The sequence below is a fragment of the Athene cunicularia genome (genome assembly GCF_003259725.1).
Source record: "Athene cunicularia isolate RWA chromosome 13 unlocalized genomic scaffold, athCun1 chr13_part1, whole genome shotgun sequence".
Taxonomy (NCBI): domain Eukaryota; kingdom Metazoa; phylum Chordata; class Aves; order Strigiformes; family Strigidae; genus Athene; species Athene cunicularia.
In genome coordinates this window covers 7,348,715-7,360,765 of record NW_020799117.1, presented here as the reverse complement: position 1 = coordinate 7,360,765, position 12,051 = coordinate 7,348,715, and the positions used below count along the sequence as shown (strand labels likewise).

The 12,051-nt window shown below is 42.7% G+C and overlaps 1 protein-coding gene across 1 annotated transcript in view; it reads right to left on the bottom strand.

Annotated features, from left to right (window-relative positions):
- GRIA1 (glutamate ionotropic receptor AMPA type subunit 1) overlaps positions 1-11,571 on the bottom strand; it is a 194,611-nt gene extending 183,040 nt beyond the window's left edge. Inside the window, exon 1 of the mRNA XM_026858090.1 lies at positions 11,553-11,571. The gene's annotated coding sequence lies outside the window, so the exon portion shown is untranslated. The remainder of the gene's footprint in view (positions 1-11,552) is intronic.
- Positions 11,572-12,051: the final 480 nt, after the last annotated feature.

Genomic DNA, 12,051 nt, shown 5'->3' with positions numbered 1-12,051 from the left:
TCTGCAGCTTGGCTGCACAGGTCGAACACCACTTCCTAATACAAAGAGTTAATGTGCTTTACAGAAAGCTTAACATATCTGTCAACAGCAATTACAGCAGCCTCAGCTTCTGACACTAGAAAGGTATAAGGACATAATTTCTTTATTTTTAAATGTCTTCCAGCAACTCTTCTAGAAAAGTAGTTGTTTCTGCTCTTTTTTATACATAATCCTGCTCCTAGAGATAACTAAAATTTTTTTTTGATCACCAGCTGAGAAGTTACCTGAATTTTAGTGACTGGGAAGTGGCTTTAAGTCCTGAAAATATTTAATGTGTGTATAATACTGTCCAGCCAAGTTTAACCAGGGAGCCTCTGTGCAGTGTCCTAAGTGTGTTTCTTCTATGGCTTTGGGATTTAAAACACTTTCAGCTGTAACATGAAAGTCTTTGTAGCGATGACTTAAAAGCCAGGTTTTTCTATCCTTAAAGAAGTTTCAGTCAGAAGATTTTTCTTTTTACTTTCTATCTGTTAGAGATCATTTGGCTGTCTACTGCATCCTATTATTAATCAGAAGACTAAAAAGACCCATCATCTATGTTGATCTGTGTCTTTTCAAAGTCTATTACTTTCAATTTATCTGTTCAGAGGGAAAGAATTCCCTTCACCCTGCATGGAGCAAACATAGATCACTCAGACTGTAAAACAAAATATGAAGCTCCGAAGCTCAGCTTTTCTTCCATCCTCATTAGTTTTTGAGTGGTTAGAAGGTCACCTGAGATGGAGTCTCAATATAGATTTTAGACCTTGATTAGAAAATATTCTAGTGTTAAAGATAAGCAGAAGCTGAGAAGTCAGAGTGCTGACTGCAAAACACCTTTGAATACAAATTCCTTTGAGCAGAAGCCATCTTTTACCACATAACGGCACACTGCTAACCCAACGGGACTGAACTTTGTTGACCTCTTGATATTATGGTAATATATGCACTTTTTAAAAAGGTCTGGAAATAAGGTTGACTAAACTCTGCAGAGCAAGAAGTCTCTGTTGCTGTGTGTTCAAACAGCATTCAGTACACTAGGGTCCCCAGTGTCCTATCCATACAAATGATACAAGACAAAAAGACTTCCCTAGAAAAGCCAAAGCAGTGTCAGGAGTCTGCCACATGCCTCAGGCTACCATAATTAAGTCAGACCAGGTTCTGCTGCCAGTGGCATGGGAGTCAGGCATTGCATCATTTTTAGCCTCCTTCAATTCCACAGCATGAGTAAACAGTTCTTACCTGCTGTTGGGCTAGGAGGGCCTTTTAAGCACAGGCTCAAACACACTCTAGATTTGTAAGTAGAAGCTTTGACTCTTGTGTCACCCCACCACCCCATTGCAAGTGACAGGATAACAGCAACTGACCTCCCATGGCAAAAAGGACTGGGGGACCTCTTAGATCTGTCCCAGCCCTAATATTTAAGAATCTATTAGCTAGAGAGCAAAGACTTTCATCTCCATCTAGCCTTGCCTTCAAGTGTTAATACATCTAAATACAGATGAAGATGAATAAATCCAAGTTCTAGTTTATAATAAAGGAGCCTACTGGTGGAGTGAGGGGTACATCTTCTCAGCAGTGGAAGGGTATAGCCAAAAGACAATGTAGACACCTTCTTTCTTCTCCTTTAATCCATTTTCAGACATTCAGAGTTTAGTTTCCCCAGCTGCTGATACTGTAAGAATGTTGCCTGGCAACATGGTAACAGCGGAAAAAAAAAAAATCTTCAAAAACATTAGGAGTTTTTGTCCTTAGAAATGTACTAGTTCAGCACATCCAACCTCCTACAGATCCATTTTAGAGGAAGAGAGGCACAATGATTTCTTCCCCTGTGAACTAGTTCCAGCAGCCCTTAAAGCAAAGTATTCAAAACGGGACAGGAGAAAGGGTGCCCTTAGATGTTGAAGGGGTGGGACAGACCCCTCCCTACATGGGAGCTGTAGTCAGTATGTGCCCAGCTCTTCTCCTAATACCAAGAATTCATCTGACCTCTCAGACAGGACACCTGTAGACAAGGCACTATCCTAATCACACATGAAGAGGCTACATCTCCCTCCAAAAGGTTTTACCATCATGTCCTAGGGTGCAGTGATTATACCCCATCTCCACTCCCAATAATCAGATGCTCAATAACGACTCATGGGGACATGATCAGTCTGCTTGCAAGAGTGGCAATACCAAGGCAGAGAAGCCTGGACAAGCTGCTGAAGACTGACAAACCCACTTTTCAAAGAAGTCTTAGAAGCAGTCACACTACGGTAGTGCCGGCCTGTTGTGAACAGTCCCACAAGGAAGGGACTACCAGTTCATTACTGCAATGACTAGCCACTGAAGTCAGCATTCACATAAAATGTTACATTGTAAGACCATAGAGAATAATTTTAAGGTTTGCTGCTTTTCTCCCATCCTCTTCTTGCACAGGAATTCCTTTATTATTGCACTGCACTTTTGACCTCCATAGAGCTACTTCTGGTTTATACTGCTGAATCATGGTTACATGTATTTATCATCCATAAGCTAGAACACAGTCTTACATCCAGATAAGATGTTCTGGTTTGTTCAAGGCAAAGAGTAAGTGATGTTAAGTTCCTGCAAACACAGAACACAAGTACCAATATTTTTAAAGCAAGATCCCAAATGGCATCTGTCTTTATTTAGCTGGAGGTAAAAAACAGAGTTGCACATAGAGAGTTGTTGCGTTGGCAGCACAAAGACTCTTCAGCATTGTATGTCACCATTTCTGTTGATATTAACACAAAGATAAGGAATCTAGATGGTGAGTCTCACAAGAACAGTGTCAAAAGGTCTGCCAAGTTTGAGTTGTACCTATTGAGTCCCAGTTACCAAAACAGTGGGAAATACATTAGAAGGAACAGATTGTAGAACTGGAAGATTCTAGAGTAAATCCCATACAGTATCACATCTGACTATAAACAGGAAAAAAAAAATGCCACTGAAGTGATACATGTCTCTTCCTGATTACAGAGCTATGTAGATCGGGAACAGCTCCCCTGAAATGAAGAGCCATTGGAAGGCAGCAGAGTCTGGCCAAATCAGTCTAGATTTAGGAAGTCTTCAAGCACTGTGTAGGGAAGGAAACATGCCTCCAAAAGATTGCTGGTAGCCTGCTAACTCAAACTCCTGCTGCAATGCCAATTTAATTAACATGCTTAACTGCTCAGAGATCTCTAAGATTATTCACTGGATTGGCAGCCTTTTCTCACTGCTAATTGTGTTACTTTGCAGTGAACGAGAAGGAGATGAATGAGTAGAGTAGCCCCATCTTTTCCTGCTGAAGGAGGAGAGTCACACCAAGTAATTTGACTTTGACATACCGTCTTGTTTTCACAGGTTTAGTTTATATAAATAAACATGTGTGAGCTACTGAAAGCTAATGAGCTGGATGGCAGCAAAACTAAGTCCTCCGGGTGGCTGCTCAAAGCACAGCAACTTGGCAGCGCTGGGTGGTGCAGCCATCTGACAGAGCAAAGCTCAGTTTACCTACCAAAGCACCGCATAGTCAGTGCCATGCATGCTCCACGCATGGACAAGATGCTTGTGTGTAAACACTCCCCAGAGGCTCTGGTTAAACAGAAAATCTCCCTAGCTGAACTGCTGGCGTGGGAACACTTTTCTTCTTTGACCAGCACTTTACAACAGAAGGGGACAGAAATACGATGGCAATATTGCTGGAATGGACAGAGCCTGAGGTTAAAGCAAACAAAACACATGATACTTAAGGGATGACAACGTTCTTCCTAAAGAGCCTGATACTCCCAGATTATCTCATCTGTTTATACTGAGGCTGGAGCAGCCAGAAGGGAGACTCAGAAGCATGAAAAGGCACTGAAAGTTTTGTGTCCTTGGGGTCCTTCTTGCTTTGAGAAGAGGCCTCTAGCTATGCCAAGGGACATTCTTGCAGTTTCTTTGACTGTGGAGATGGCAAGTTTGGAATTGAGGGCAGCCTTAGGGCTCCTCTGTAAATACAGTCTAAATATAATCTTGCACCAAGAATTCACTGGAAACTTCAATGCAGATTTCAATCTTAATTGTCAATGCAAGATTAAATGTTAGAGTCAGTAGTGATAGCTTGTATCTCCTGGAGATACACACATCTAGAGACATTCATTTTCTTCATTTTAATTGCAGTGGCAGTTTGCTCCTTTTGCATAGGTACAGAAGCTAAGGAGAGCTAAAGGCAACCACAAAACTACTGACCCCCTTCACCTCACTAGCGCCCATGGCAGGTACACCACTTCTCAAAGGAGGAGGTACACCCTTTGCACCTCCTGGCTGGGACATAGAACCTGGGACGCTCCTACCACGTGTGAGACTGCCTTCGCCCCAGAGAAGTCCAAATATTTTATTTCACTAACAAATTGAAGTATGGATCAACTATAAAAACATTTTAAGCACATCCGCCCCCCCATATGTTCAGTATTTTATTTGAAAATTTTGGTTACAGAAAAGCTTGGTTTTTAATCTCAGCATGAAAGGCAAATTATCATTTCAGTGCAAAGTTAACAAAAGCTCTTTCTCAAGTGGTACAGTAACAGTACCTTCAGGACTTTTCCTGTGAATCCCAAAACACCCTTGCACAAGCATAACGGTGTTTTTAATATAATTGACATTTCCAGAAGATCTTTTTCAGGTTCCTCTCCCATTCAGAGGGGCAAAAAGTGTCACTCATTGAGTATTTAGGAGAGGACCAAACCAGGGTAATCCACCACTGCCTCCCCACCATCCCCTGTACCCAAGGGAAAGCTTTTTTCTCCCAGGCTGAACACTGAATCAAAGCAATCTCTGCAGGAAAGCAAAGCTCCAAAACAAGGAGGGGGAACAGAGTTCTAGAAAGTTTTTAACTACTATGTAGCATCTATATATGTGCAATCCAATTCATCTTGACCAAACCCACTGAAGCCTATGGATTCAGAGGCATTATTTAGAGATAATAGTAACATACATCTAACCTGATCTTTAAACCTATATTACTGTTGCATTATGACAAACTGATAAAGTGTAAGCTGAAATCATTGAGCAAAGTGGTCTGTACCTTAGAGCTCTACTGCTCAGTAGAGAAATCAAATTTTTAAAAAATTCAGTTCCAAAAAGCTCAAGTTTTCTGCTTTTTATTCCCTATAGGAATTAGCTTATCAAATTGCTCTGTGTTTTACTCTTAAACAAGTATGTGGATAACAAATCATTCTCTCCAGTTATTAGTCCTATTGAATGACAAATCATTCCTAATGTTTCTTATTCTTTTCAGAATGTAAACCTTGGCAGAGTTAGCAGAGGAACATCAACACAAAAAAAAGGAACAAGACACTTTGATGTTCCAGATGAGGAAAAGAGCCATGCAGAGGCACAGACTCAGTTTTCTACATGTGGATTCTGCAATTTGCATAGAGACAAGTAGTAAGTTTTCCCCTCTTCCCCAGTTACACCCATGCAACACACCAGATATCGCTTTGTGGTTTCCTTAAACAGAGCAGATTTTGCCTGTTAACTACCAAGAACCTAGAAAGCAGTGTGTTTGCACTGTTAGGATTAACCCTGCAATGATACATTCTGCCAAAGTAACATCCCATGTCACTGGAACTTGGGGTTTTTTTTGTTTTTAAAGAGGCGAAATTTGTAGGTTCCACTATTAAAATCCAAATCCTCAGACTGTAAAATAACCACTGATCTAAGCCAGCGTTGCTCCATTATTACCCATTGTTCACAAATTACAATACATTTCCAGCATGCCAACCCCTCCAGTTATGCCAGTACTACTGAAGGAATTATCATGCTATGACCCAGATTAGGAATGAGTCCAGAATAACACCAAATCATTTTCTTTTTCCCCTTAAAAAATATAATCAGATTTTCCTTTTCCTGGTTCACCATGCTGCTGCACAGACATTTGTCACACCTGAGCTCACAGAAGGGATCCCAGCTAAGCACTGATGTGGTAACAGATAACCATGCAAGTTGATGCTGTGTTGAAGGTTTGACCAGCAAAACCATAGCCCAGTATTGGCTTTAGTCTTGTAGGTGACCAGCTCATGCCACAGTTAGATTCATGCTGGTTTCATATAGGGCTTACATAGCACAAACAGAGAGTAGATGGGCCAATCAAAATAGTACAAATCCTACCTTTAGTTAAGCTTTGTCCTATTTTCAGTTTCATCCACAAAATCCATTCTTACCAGAGGACTTACATTTGTGCATTTGGTCCAAGATTACTTCCAAGAACTTGAATTACTTGGAGTAAGTCACCTACCTAGTGTTAGAGATAAAAGTAAAAACACCATGTGTACACACTAACACTCATTCACATGCTACTGCTGCTAGAAATCCGTGACCTCAGAACAATCTTTTTACCTATTACTAGCTGCAGGATTTTCTTTTTTTTTTTTTAAATAAAAAAGTTCATATTTCAAAACCTTGCCATTCAAAAATGTACAGGTAGCAGACAAGCCAATTCAGGGATATATTTTGAAGTTACAAAAGGTGATCCGTCTACCTAATGATAGTCTGGGCACAATATATAAATAGAAGTAAGGATTTTCCTCAAGGAGGAAAAAACAGCTAAGAAAGAACCAGGGATTCCTTTGAAGTTGGTCTATTAAGTGCAGCTTCTTTTAAATCATAGTCATCAACAGAACCTCCCATCAATTTCAGTCCTATTAATGGATGCTACTAAAACATTTATAACAGGATACTTTCAACACATATAACTGCAACAACAGTGGTCTGTGTTTAAAGGTTTACATACTCTGTTGAGCAGACAAAATACGTAGAATGGTGACTAACGTATACACTTAATAACACATACCATCCAATCATCAGGATATTCATTCTTCTGAGCTTATCTGAATAAACCAAGGATATTTCTGTACTGCCATCTGCTTTGCTTCATATTTTGTTATTGCTGTTCAGTCATTGCTCTAAGATAGAAATATTCAGATACACATTTCACAATAAAGTACCCAAGAAAAACATCCCATGTTGTCAAACTATGTCCAGTGAACTTTACACTCTCCTGTCTTCTGTTCAGAGACAGCTGCATGAGAGAACCCATTGCAGGAATCTTTTAGTTTTGTTCCTTTACTTCTGTGAGGAGTTAAAGCCACAAGTCGTGTTCCCCAGAGCTCAGTATTGAGGCCAGTTTTGTTATAATATCTTTACCAATGATCTGGGTGAGGGGATCAAGTACACCCTCACTAAGTTTGCACATGACACCAAGTTGGGTGGGAGTGCTGATCTGCTTGAGTAGGAAGACTCTACAGAGGGATCTGGGCAGGCTGGATTGATGGGCTGAGACCAACTGCATGGGATTCAACAAGGCTTAGAGCTGGATCCTGCACTTGGGTCACAACAACCCCATGCAACACTACAGGCTTGGGGAAGAGTGGCTGGAAAGCTTCCTGGGAGAAAAGGACCTGGAGGTGTTGGTTGACAGCCGGCTGAATGAGCCAGCAGTGTGCCCAGGCAGCCAATGGCATCCTGGCTTGTACTGGAATTAGTGTGGCCAGCAGGACTAGGGAAGTGATTGTCCCCTTGTACCTGGCACTGGTGAGGCTGCACCTCAAATACTGTGTTCAGCTTTGGCCCCCTCACTACAAGAAAGACACTGAGGTGCTGGAGCGTGTCCAGAGAAGGGCAATGGAGCTGGTGGTCTAGAGCACAAGTCCTATGAGGAGTAGCTGAGGGAACTGGGGGTCTTTAGCCTGGAGAAGAGGAGGCTGAGGGGAGACCTTATTTCCCTCTACAACTATGTGAAAGGAGGTTGTAGCAAGTTGGATGTCAGTCTCTTCTCCCAAGTAGCAAGTGATAGGACAAGAGGAAACAGCCTCAAGTTGCACCAGGGGAGATTTAGACTGGTATTATGAAACATTTCTTTATCAAAAGGTTTGTCAAGCATTGGAACAGGCTGCCCAGGAAAGGGGTTGTGTCACCATCCCTAGAGGTATTTAAAAGATGTGTAGATGTGGCACTTAGGGACATGGTTTAGTGGTGGAACTCCATCTTAAAAGGTCTTTTCCTGCATAAAAGATTCTATGATTCTATTTAGTTTCAAAGTATACATTATGGCAACCAAGCATAACACTGGTCAGCTCTGGCTTCTCTTTTATTACAGATTGAGGGACTGGGAAATAGTCTTCAGCAACCTTCTTTTTGATGGGGCAGGACTCCACAGCAAGCAGGATGAAAGAAGTAGGGAAACTAAAGAAATCTTGGTACAGACCAAAACTGCAAAGTCATTGTAAATAGTTCTCAGCTGAAAAGAGTTGAACAGATTTCCTTGTGTTTACTATCCATCATGCAGCACAAGTTTCCTTTGGGAAGCTCTAGGGCTTTTATTACGCTTACCAACCACCACAACCTATGTGAAACCTGGCAGAGATCAGTGCTGTAATCACCACAGAAGGGTATGAAAAGACACTTTGCCTAAATAATAATACTGAGAGGTGAATAAATGCTTCCAGGAGTTCTGAGAAAACATTTATGCAAAGCAGGAATTGAGAAACACTCTGCCTGCTAATGCTCTAGTGACAAGGAACAGATTATAGCTGTAGATAAAACCCTCCTGCCAATTGCTGTTGACAGCTATCAGGGCCAAGTTCAAATAGCCAGAGGGACTCTTAAAATGAACAATGCCATATAGCTGAACCCTGGCAGACAATCCCAGAGAATGTTAGATTATTTTCTGAGCACCCTGCATAAAGTGATATTTCCCATCTTTCAGAGCAGGAAATCAGGGTCCAAAATGCTGAAAGCTCAGGAAGAAAATTAATAAAGCATCAACTTGTGGCAACACATTGGACATGCAAATATGACAAAACTCCCCAGCAACCATTCTAACTATCCACCCCTAAGTAAAGCATATCACTTCCTCCAGTCTCACCTACTAAACCCCCCACACTTCAGGCACAGTGTGTAGCCCGGAACAGTCCTCAGGCAGTTTCTCTACACAAACTCAGAGTAACAGATTTGCCTGGAGAATCCACTACCTACTTCAGTGACACCAATTCCATCTCCATTAGTCAGAGAACATTTCTATGTGTCACTTTTTTTTTCTGTAAAGAGCCCTTTTAAGCTGTCAATTCATTGCCATCTGTCAAGGAAACCACTATGTGGCATCACCCGGAAAAGCAACTCAGCATCACAGAAGCCTCAGTGGAAACATCCCACCCACCCAGAGCTCTGGGAGACAAGATCTTCTCCAAGTTGGATGCTCTTCTCCAAATTCTCATTTCTGAGGTTGACTCCACTAATGAAATAACTTTTCAGCTGGATCTTCACTACTGATTTTTGCCAGCTTAGTTGGTGCCAGCTTGAGGAATTATGTGGAGGACAGCTTTGTAGTGAATAGAACCACAGCAGAATGGTCAAAGCAGATCTATGCATTGCTGGTGTGATTTCTTATTCTAATGAACTGCAGCAAAGAGCAGTGAGATTCCTAAACTGCATCCACATGACACAGGTAAATTACAGGCAGGTCTGGGATCTCTACCAGCTCAGAAGCAGGTATGGCACAAATCAAAATTATATAGTGACTCTACCATGGCACCCAGCTGGTGCTCAGCAAGCACTAACCAGCATCACCCTAACACAACATGGCTTTGAGCTTGCTCAGCCCATGCCCTGAGCCAGCATGCGCTCCCAGATTATACTGGGAGACTTACCAGTACAATACTGATAAGTATGACAACTCCAAAACCTTAAGAGAAAGTGTGACCAAGGCATGATGTCCCTTGAGGAACTACAGGTAGGAGACTTAAAGCCTTCCTTGGCCACTCTCTTTTGTTCAACAGAAGAGAACAACAGACTCATTCTCCAGGGCTGCAAGTTCACATGAAAAATGTGGTTTTTAAGATGCACCAACAGCTTTAAAAACTTGGTTTCAGTTTTTAAAATTTTTCCCTTGAACAAAGAAAAAAAAAATAAAAGAGGCTTTGAGCCAAAGAACAAAGCTTTTGCCATAAAACTTTAATAAAGAACAAAGAATATCTATTTCATCTCTCCAAGGTGTCTACAGCATTACATAGAAAGGCATTTCAGTGGCTATTAGCTGACTAGTTACACTGTAGTTTGAGAGACTCATTACAGTGCTCTACAATTATTGCCAGCTCATACTAAATTATTGGCTTCTCTAAAGCTGAGAGATGTAAACAGCACTTAGGAGACAAAGACCTGCCAGTGTCAAGCTAATACAAAACCAGTAACTTCCCAGTCTATGAAACAGCACAGTCAGATGCGTGTCCACTCTCTAGCATCAGCCAGATTACCTTCCATCCAAGCAGTAGGGCGAATCAGAGGCCTTGCATGGGTGTGGCTGAAGGCTGTGATCTGGCAATACACCATCCAAAGCAGCAATACAAATGTAAAAATATTCCTCAACCTCATGCCAATGCTTGTTTACATCCCAAACCATGCCCTTGTCCCTCCAGCACCAGTTTTACAGCTTAGCTGAGGACCAAAAACCATTGCAGGAAATGGAATGGGCTGCTGACCAGTGGAGCTGGTGAAATGGAGGAGGGAGACTCCTTCTTATAAGCTGGCACTATGACCTATGTGGCATGAAATCACAGCTTGTTTCTGAGCAAAACTCTAGCAGAGTACATCATTGGGTTAAGTTTGCTTCTTTGGCTATGAGCTGCAGGCTACCTGGAGGGGAAGCTTAGAGCCCTATCTGACAACTAGCCGTGTCACCTGCCTCTCTTCCAGGACATGCAGAGAGCAAATCAGAACAAGCCACCTGCAGCTTTCCTGGTAGCTACTGAGGGAGCTGCAGTCAAGGTTTTGGGCAACAGGAATTTGAGGTTATTTTGATGTAAAAGACAATTAAGTTATTTTTTCCAGCAGCACTGGAAAAAATCAGGATGGCTCATGCCATGCCACTGCTGGAGCCCAAGTGATATGGAATAAAACCACCAGTGCAGGTGACTGAAACGAAGCAGTAGAAACAAATCCCTGAGAACACCCTGCGTGACCCTGGGGCAACCTGATGCTTTGGTTTTGTCAAAACCAATGTTTATAAGGTAAAAAACATTCCTTCAAAATATCTCCAACCAGCTCCTCTGCCACACCCCCCACTACCCCCCTCCCCAGGATTAGGTACCTTTCAGAAAGTCATTTCTTGCAGAAAAAAAAAAAAAGGAGAGAAGCTCAGGAGCAGGAAGTCCCTGCAAACCCACCTGCCCCCAGCCCTGCTAATTGCCAACACCAGGGGCAAATCATTAACCACTCCAGCCACACAGCAGCTCAGAGCCCAGGTTTAAACTCTCCTCCATCTTCTCAGATGGCCTTTACCACCTCCAGTTAACCCACAGGCCTCAAAGCAGCCCAGTTTCTGCCGCCACATCTGAGCGCCCCTCTGGGGGCAGCCCAGCCATCCCCACACAGCCCACAGAGGTGCTGCACAAATACCCCGGCACATTTGTTTACAGAGAAGTGATGAGCAGAGGGCTTGTTTAAGCTTGTACCACCTCAGGATAACAGACACCATCAGTCAGACTCTCAGAAATAGTCCCCTTGTATCCTACCTTGCAGTTTTAAGCAGCACTGGCCTCATTCCTCCTCAGGGGGATCAGCTTGCAGCAGGGATTTGTGGTAGGGCAGCACCTTTTGTCTCACAAGGTTAGGGCTGGCACAACTTTGCTCTTTTCCCTCCTGGAGCCTTATAAGCCCTCCCCAGCACTGCCCTCGTGTCCTGCCTCCTTTCCACCACCTGTGTTGGGTTGAAGGCTAACAACCCTCGAGTCCAGGCTCGCCCCCCCCAGGACAGCGCTTTGCAGATGCTGCCTGCCCACTGGAGAAGCCGCCGGCTCTGCCAGGCAAGATGTGGCAGTTTCTCAGCTTTCCCCTGTCACCTCAGGATCAGTCTCTTGATCTCCCTGGTGACCCCAGTGGGCAAAGTAATCTTGGGCCCAGCAAGCTAGAAGGGCAAATAGTGCAGGAAGAAAACATCACACACGTAGAAAAAATGACATCAATTTTTAAAATGCAATTAGAAACGACACCAAAGCCACGATAACTTCTGGT